Raw genomic sequence first — 9,758 nt, 5'->3', positions numbered from 1 at the left:
GACACTAGTTAAAGTTGCAGGAAAGTCAAGATTGCAATTTTGAACAACCGAAGCCTCATCGACGATATGCTCATCACTACAATGTGTCTTGTACAGCAAACTCTTAACGCCAGACACCTGACAGCAATAAGTGACGACCATGAAGACCTGACGGCAACGCGAGTGCACCTTTCATGCCATCCAGTGAAAGTTACCTTGACCTGAGATAATCCTGCGAAAGGCTCAGCCCTATGCCGACATGATGTGGAAAAGATGAAATCGCAAATATCTTCCACAATGGAAACCGAGATGGAAGTGGTCAAAAGATAATATGCGGAACCTTAAAGAAAGCAAAATTTTATTGGCTAGTTGATGACTCTGTGAAACGCTGTTAGTAAAATTTGGGACGACTAATTGAGATCTGCACAAGGAACGATGATGTGGTGCGATCAGCAAGAGTCAAAATGGCACATGGAGAGCTGAACCGGCCAGTCGTGAAAAGAGTGCCAGTATTCTACGATGGTGTTTCCGAAATCGAAAACGGGGCCAGCGATGTTGGCGCCACTTCAAAGCCGTCAGACAGCGAGAATTATAGGAAACCGAGGTTATACCACACGGCTAGGGTAACCTCTAGGCTATCCATGGACTCATCGAACGTTATGACATTTAGACCCACAACTGTGGCTACCACCACTTATCTGGTGCAAAACTGCCATTTTTTGAGACTTTGTCCCTTTTTATTAAATTTCTTAAGCTCTTTGTTTCATGATAATTTAGTTGATCATTCGCGAAGCTTTGGTTTCGAACAAAATGAAGCAAAATTTGTTCTGCTCGGTGGATCTCGTCTGTTTTGAGAGGTCTTTTCTGCTCCGTCCTTCAACTCCAGCAGTAGGCAATGAAATTTCTAAATCAGTTGAAGGTACTGTATCGTCTCCAACCGAATAGTTGGTCTAATTTAGTTTCTGTGGCTACCCACCGATGGCAGACTTACCCCGAGAACGATTTGTTGAACATGTGTTCGCACTTACACATACCGTAGCTGATTTTTTGACAAAGAAAAGTTCATAAGTCGTAGCTCGAGATGGTACCGTTGGAGAAGCTAGCGAAATAAAGCATCCATTAAGGAGTGGGACCAAGCTAAGATTTAGAGTCAATTAGCTCAGAAAAAAATTGCTTGAAATTTCAATCCACCTGTAGCTACACATTTTGGTGGAATCTGGGAGACACTAGTTAAAGTTGCAGGAAAGTCAAGATTGCAATTTTGAACAACTGAAGCCTCATCGACGATATGCTCATCACTACAATGTGTCTTGTACAGCAAACTCTTAACGCCAGACACCTGACAGCAATAAGTGACGACCACGAAGACCTGACGGCAACGCGAGTGCACCTTTCATGCCATCCAGTGAAAGTTACCTTGACCTGAGATAATCCTGCGAAACGCTCAGCCCTATGCCGACATGATGTGGAAAAGATGAAATCGCAAATACCTTCCACAATGGAAACAGAGATGGAAGTGGTCAAAAGATAATATGCGGAACCTTAAAGAAAGCAAAATTTTATTGGCTAGTTGATGACTCTGTGAAACGCTGTTAGTAAAATTTGGGACGACTAATTGAGATCTGCACAAGGAACGATGATGTGGTGCGATCAGCGAGAGTCAAAATGGCACATGGAGAGCTGAACCGGCCAGTCGTGAAAAGAGTGCCAGTATTCTACGATGGTGTTTCCGAAATCGAAAACGGGGCCAGCGATGTTGGCGCCACTTCAAAGCCGTCAGACAGCGAGAATTATAGGAAACCGAGGTTATACCACACGGCTAGGGTAACCTCTAGGCTATCCATGGACTCATCGAACGTTATGACATTTAGACCCACAAGTGTGGCTACCACCACTTATCTGGTGCAAAACTGCCATTTTTTGAGACTTTGTCCCTTTTTATTAAATTTCTTAAGCTCTTTGTTTCATGATAATTTAGTTGATCATTTAAGGTCAAATGCTGTACATTTGCGGCATTTAGAGCTACAAAGTAACTATCCGTGCTTATGCCAACAGAAGCAGATGTTGAAATTATTTGACATTTACTAAGTAAACAAGAGCCTAAATCACTTCAATTGATTAACCAATCACAAACGAGTAGCAATGGTGTTATAAACAACATTCATTTGTTTATTTACTTTAGCTGATTTGTTTGAATAGTGAAACCAAATTGTTCTTAGAACCATTAGAAACTGTTTCAAAGAGTAGTTGGCTCTCAGTCTAGACTAAAATTTGATCCTTTAAAAACTTTAGTCTTTTCTGCTAAGTTTTGCTAGATCTTAAGATCTTCAGAGTTTAGGTTGGTGATCTTTCTTATAAGAAAAAAAGCAACAATGCTAGCTACTGACTGAAGCCCTACGAACTTCTGCTCGAGGTTGAATATAGACTATCATTAAGGATTTTCTTAACTTCAATCAACAATATTAAAGTTACAGTCCTTTAAAAGTCCTTGCAACTATTTGTTTCGACGAGATTATTAGGCAATTGGAGAATCCTGTGAAGAATCAGTCTTGCACAATTATGAAAGATCATTGCTTGGAAACGCAAAGTTTTGCAAAATCTACGCATAGAAGCAACTCACAATTCAACGTATTCACCGCAAAACTATGTAAGAAATATATGGTGATATTCTAATTTATCAACGCTATTTACTGCTTATTGTACACAATTGTGGCAATCCTCTTCGACCAGGGAAGAAATTTCAATGCAGGCTTCTGATTGTTTAGTGTTTTTTCGTAAGTATTTTCAATGGTTTGTTGCCTAATATCACAGTATATTCAGACCAATTTTTTGTTTTCAAGTCCTCATATGAAATTGAATTTTGACGAGGAAATCTTCTTCTTAAAATTAGTTTATATCCAAAAATATTCGCTTAACAGATGTGTACAATACAAACTATAACGGGTTTCTAATTTTGCCCGTTTTCAGTCTATATTTCTATGAAAAATACAAGTCAAAGGATCTGAACTCTGCAGCAAAAATAAAAAAATCTTGTTTAAATGATGTCAGCATTGAGCTGACGCAATGAGATCAATTTGACTTAGTTTTGTTGATTGTGATTTGATGTAAATCTTATTGTTCTCAAATTTTGTTGATGAAATACGGGATTTTTTTGGTCAGACACGCTGACTTTTTGTATACATTCCAGACTAACATATGTTATATCAAATTAAAACTCTCTGTGTCAAGACTTTCACTGAAAATTTAAATTATGAGAAAATTGCGTTTTGGAAAATGTTCTCGAACAGCTTTCGGCAATTTGACAAGTGAATTTGTTCTAATTTTGTTCAACATAAACGAAAATAGGATTTTTTTGATGGTCTAAAGCAAGTTACAGGCTTATGGATGTCGCATATATATAAATTAAAATTTGCAATTTTCGGCAGCAGATTATGCCAATTTAGGCAGAATGATAATCTAATTTAGCCAGATTTAGGATTTATTTACGTAGTCTCACTCAGATAACAAGCGAATTTTTTATAACTGAGCAACAACTATTTTTCCATTTACTATTAAATGACATACACTGTCATTATATAAAAATAAATTGCCCCCAAAAAAATTGAGTTTAATAAGAAAATGAGCGACATTTTAAGGCTAGTTTAAGCACATTTTTCCAAAAATTCAACCAACTATAGCCGTTTTTATGTTCATTTACGCTATTTTCATGAGATCACAAAAATTAAAAGACAATAAAATTTTAGGATTATTTTTTCAAACTTGATTTTTTAAAATTCTCTGCATAATCACGTGAATTGTTAAGATAACTAAACTGGATTATGTTGGTATCAATGCAAAACAATATTTTCAAAAACTTTCCAAAAATTGGGTGCAATTGAGAAGTTTTTCGGCAAAGACAGGAAAAACTGATGAAGAAAATTGATAAGTGCAGAGGACACAAAAATGATTGAAAATTTTATATCGGTATCATTGCGACGCACTTCTACAAAGACTTTTTTCTAAAATCTTAGCAAAGTTTTTAGAAAAAACCTTCTCATTCCGTTTCGGTTGCTCTTGTAACAACCCAACTGTTATATTAGCTATCTCCATATACTGCTAATGAATTAGAGTTTATAGGACTCGAACCTACTATATCCAGAACCGCGGCCAGGCATGCTTCCGTTGCACCAAAGCTATGATGAAGTATCAATTTTGTTAGCTTGATATACCACATGCTTTAACACAAAACTTTGGCACATGGAGAGCTGAACCGGCCAGTCGTGAAAAGAGTGCCAGTATTCTACGATAGTGTTTCCGAAATCGAAAACGGGGCCAGCGACGTTGGCGACACTTCAAGGCCGTCAGACAGCAAGAATTATATTTTGGAGCTAAAATACTTAGAGTTTGTCAAAACTCAAAAATGGTCAAAACTGTAAAATTTTAGAAGTTGCGGCCGAAAATTCGCACAACTCCCGATTTTGGGAAAAGAAAATCTGAGGAACCCGAGGTTATATCACACGGCTAGGGTAACCTCTAGGCTATCCATGGACTCATCGAACGTTATGACATTAGACCCACAAGTGTGGCTATCACCACTTATCTGGTGCAAAACTGGCATTTTTTGAGATTTTGTCCCTTATTATTAAATTTCTTAAGCTGTTTAATTCATGATAATTTAGTTGATCATTTAAGGTCAAATGCTGTAAATTTGCGGCATTTAGAGCTACAATGCTATTTACTGCTTATCGTAGACAATTGTGGCAAAACTTTTCGGCCAGGGAAGAAAATTCAATGCAGCCTTCTGATTGTTTAGTGTTTTTTTGTAAACAATTTCAATGGTTTGTTGCATAATATCACAGTATATTTAGACGAATTTTTTGGTTTTCAAGTCCTAATATGAAACTGAATACTGACGATGAAATCTTCTTCTTAAAATCAGTTTATATCATAAATTATTCGCTTAACAGATGTCTACAATACAAACTATAACGGGTATCTAATTTTGCCCGTTTTCAGTCTATATTTCTATGAAAAATACAAGTCAAACAAAGGATCTGAACTCTGCAGCAAAAATAAAAAAATCTTGTTTAAATGATGTCAGCATTGAGCTGACGCAATGAGATCAATTTGACTTAATTTTGTTGATTGTGATTTGATGTAAATCTTATTGTTCTCAAATTTTGTTGATGAAATACGGGTTTTTTTTGGTCAGACACGCTAACTTTTTGTATACATTCCAGACTAACATATGTTATATCAAATTAAAACTCTCTGTGTCAAGATTTTCACTGAAAATTTAAATTTTGAGAAAATTGAGTTTTGGAAAATGTTCTCGAACAGCTTTTGGGCAATTTGACAAGTGAATTTGTTCTAATTTTGTTCAACATAAACGAAAATAGGATTTTTTTGATGGTCTAAAGCAAGTTACAGGCTTGTGGATGTCGCATATATATAAATTAAAATTTGCAATTTTCGGCAGCAGATTATGCCAATTTAGCCAGAATGATAATCTAATTTAGCCAGATTTAGGATTTATTTACGTAGTCTCACTCAGATAACAAGCGAATTTTTTATAACTGAGCAACAACTATTTTTCCATTTACTATTAAAGGACATACACTGTCATTATATAAAAATAAAATGCCCCAAAAAAAATTGAGTTTAATAAGAGAATGAGCGACATTTTAAGGCTAGTTTAAGCACATTTTTCAAAAATTCAACCAACTTTAGCTGTTTTTATGTTCCTTTACGCTATTTTCATGAGATCACAAAAATTAAAAGACAATAAAATTTTAGGATTATTTTTTCAAATTTTTTGCATAATCACGGGAATTGTTAAGATAACTAAACTGGATTATGTTGGTATCAATGCAAAACAATTTTTTCAAAAATTTTCCAAAAATTGGGTGCAATTGAGAAGTTTTTCAGCAAAGACAGGAAAAACTGATGAAGAAAATTGATAATTGCAGAGGACACAAAAATGATTGAAAATTTTATATCGGTATCATTGCGACACACTTCTACAAAGACTTTTTTCTAAAATCTTAGCAAAGTTAAATACTAATTGAAACCTTCTTATTCATTTTCGGTTGCTCTTGTAACAACCCAACTGTGATATTAGCTATCTCCATATACTGCTAATGAATTAGGGCTCAGAGGACCCGAATTTACTACATCCAGAACCGAGGCCAGGGCTGCTTCCGTTGCACCAAAGCTCTGATGAAGTATCAATTTTGTTAGCTTGATATACCGCATGCTTTAACACAAAACTTATGGCTAAGGCAAACGTTTCTCTAAATTCAATTCAGATATGGTAAAATAATGCATTGTAATCCTTCAAATGCGAAAATGGGAACATTCGGTGCTGCAAAACAAATATGTGCATATAAAAGTATAAACATACATATTTGCCGTGAAATTCCTTCTTTGGCTTAAAATCTTTAAAATGGCAGCTTGTAATTTTTCATTTTCTGCCATCATTAATGATTTCGGTGTATAGAATGTTTGCGTGTAGTTAGAGGAATTGTCGAAGAGACCGCCAGAACTTAGTTATATTCCGCTCAATTCGGTACTGGTTTAGACAGTTCATCAGATTATGGTTCTGTGAAAATTTCTGGAAGGTTCCAGAACTGTTTAACACTAAAATTCTTGTCCAAAAATAATCGGATCTTTTCCGTTTGTGCCCCCCAGCTTAGTGGGTGCATATTATTTGCAACCCCCAGATGCACGTGCAATATTTTTACATAATGATTTACTATGTAATGACACGTGCTCTGTAACTGGGGGGAGCATAACGTACTGGGGGGGGGGGGGGCACAAACGGAAAAGATCCAAATAATCATATATTTGTTTTGACTGGTATTTTTGAGTGGGGCATCTCCCTAAGATAACCACTACGAAGATTCGTTCACAAATAATGGTGCACAATGGATCAGAAGTTCAAAAACATTCCTTGAAAATCTCAAGAACGGTCAATCACTTAGAAAAGCTCAAAGCTGCCATTAACCTACAGCCGCTGAAAAGCGGTTAATTTTCGGATCTATTCAGTTTGCCCCCCCCCCCCCCCAGCTTAGTGGGCTCATTTTTTTCGCCCCCAGGCGCACGTGCTATTTTTTTTTACATAGTAACGTGCTATATAACAACATATAATTTCTAACTGGGGGGCGTAAAAAACACTGGGGGGGGGGGGGGGGGAGGGGGGGGTGGCCGAAACAGAATAGATCCTAATTTTCTACCCTAGAGCCCATTTTCGACCATATTTGGCCCTTTTTTAATCAGTTTCGTCGTTTGGGATCAACTACAGTATCACAAATACTCATATTAGAAATAAATCTGCTCCATTTTCCTCATTTAGTTGGAGTCCTTGCATCGGAAACGTTCGTGAAACCTTATCAATTTCCTAAGAGGCGTGTGGAACGGTCTTAGCAGGACAATTAGTATGACCGAATTTACCGAACTGAATAACAGCGAAAGTTGCTCAACAACGAACTCAGCTAAATAATACTTTCGATGTCCCGTAAAATCTCTGTGCCAAAAATCGAACATTAAATAGAAGTTTCGCTTGTCCATGAACCCATACACAACCTTGAACACAATAATCGGCGACCATAAGACCATCCACGAAATAGAAAGTAAAAGAAATGCTCGAGTAAGAGTTGCGTCTCGAGTGTTGGTAGAACTATTGATTCGTTCACGCAGTTTCATCGTGACTAAGATATACAAAAAGAGGTTTATAATGACCACAGGAAAGTATAACGCGCCCATGATAACAGCCTCAATAGTCGCCTCTTGTCGATCAAAAAGACACGTTTTGCATTTGTAGGTCATGACAAGTGGGTAATAGACATACTTCATATTAGACAATCGTTTCTTGAACTGTTGAAAGACGTCATAACAACATTTTGACAGATTTTTTATATATTTTTATGGGCGAGCTGAGTGGAATGTTAATACTGCAGGAATCTTGAAAAGGGTGGTATTCCGTTTCCATGACCTTGCAATGTCTTGCACAAAAACCTAGGAACCGGCCTGGTTTTTACTGGTGACAATTTGAAATGCATTCTTGTTATCAAAACATATCAATTTATTACATTTTTGAAGATGAAAATGAAAAAATTTGTCCTAAATTATTGTTCTGATAAAAAAATTGTTCTGAATTATTTCAAAGATAACATCTTTTTTGTACTCTTAGCAAATTAGTTACATAAAAAAGCGTCTACAAAAAAGGTGCTTGCTTGAATGGGTATGAAAAGACTACTTGTCGGACGATATTGAACATGAACAGAATTTTTAATAGGTTTCATTGGTCTGCTCGTTGGGACCATTAGCTTTGGCCAAAAATAACAGACGAAATATCAATTTTTACCAGACAGAAATAGCCAAAATAGGGCATAGCTTAGATCAAACAGACCAAAAATCCAGAACGAACCGGTTTAAGTTCGGGTTCTGTCAGAACAAACAGGCGGAAATTAGGCTTCAGACCCCCAGATCGAAGGCGCCATTGATTATTTGAACCGACTATCGACTTGAATCGCAACTGACGCCGCTGTCCACGACCTGGGTGACAGTTTTGTTTCAAAAATAATGGAAGATTTGCTGTAAATAGAAGTGAAATAAAAAAAATTTCACCGCAAAGCGCACACATCTTTTAGCGATTAATGAAGTGAAATTGTCGAGCTTTTTCAAGATTTGTGGTTTTTAGCATTAAAATTTTTCTTTTCACCAGATTGACTGGAATAAGTAAAAAAAAACGTGCAAAGGTTTGAAGCTCTGACCTCCAGCATGTAGGTCAATTCTTCTTCCACTGTGCAACCTGTCATGTATTTATCAAATATGTCTTTTGAAATTAAATCCGATTCACTCCATTTTTGAATAACATACGCGTTGAATTTTTGTAAGATTTGCGGAATCATTTTTTTTCACGGCTAAAAGCCGCATAACAGGATGTGCGTTTGAACAGCAATTCTTACAAATATATCACTGTTTTTCTAATATTATTTTACCACTTTTTAAAAGTGGTAAAATCCCTTTTTCACATGTGAAGAAGGGATTCCAGTTTTACAATTAATCACCACATCAAGAGAATCAATAAATTTGACGGAACACATTTTTGTCGTAAAATATTTGGGTGCAGGACGACAATAGACGAAGCAATAAAAAACTAACAAAAAAATCAGAAACTAAGCCCAAAGAACTCTTCTTTATCGAAAATATTTTTGAAGTACAACCTTTAGTGCCTTTTTTAACAGATTTAAAATTGCTTCCCTTTTCATATCTACTCTTTTGCTTTTGAAACTGTCCACTGGTACCAAAAAATGCCATATTATGTTTATTGAACATTACAAAAATTGAAAGAAAATGCAATCGAACATTAAACAATAGTTGAAAAATAAAAAAATTGATCTCTTTTCTTCAATTTGTTTTTGCAATAAAATATTGTGAACTCTAAGTTAAAAGAACTGTGACCAAGTTGTTTAAATGAACAGAAATATAAACAGAAAAAAAATGTTATGGAAATACGCCAAAAGTATAATTCTTTTAGTTGTTTTTCCATTAATAAAAGAACGAATTTTACATTTGGCATAAGTAAAATAGCATTCCTATTGACATTGAAGTAGATGAGTAGATGAAATCAGAAAGGAAATTCCAAGCTTCAACAGACAAAAACACAAGAGTTATCTTTGAACAACAAATATTGATTGATTAAAAAATAGAGAGTGTCCGTTTTAAGATGAAAGGTTATAGTTTATGAAGGACATCCAGGTAGTCCATATGTTTAAAAAACAAAAAGACAGCGAAAA

Source organism: Convolutriloba macropyga, chromosome 5 (assembly GCF_964194025.1).
Source record: "Convolutriloba macropyga chromosome 5, txConMacr16.3, whole genome shotgun sequence".
Taxonomy (NCBI): domain Eukaryota; kingdom Metazoa; phylum Xenacoelomorpha; order Acoela; family Convolutidae; genus Convolutriloba; species Convolutriloba macropyga.
The sequence above is the reverse complement of the archived record's forward strand: the minus strand, read 5'-3'. Positions refer to the sequence as shown.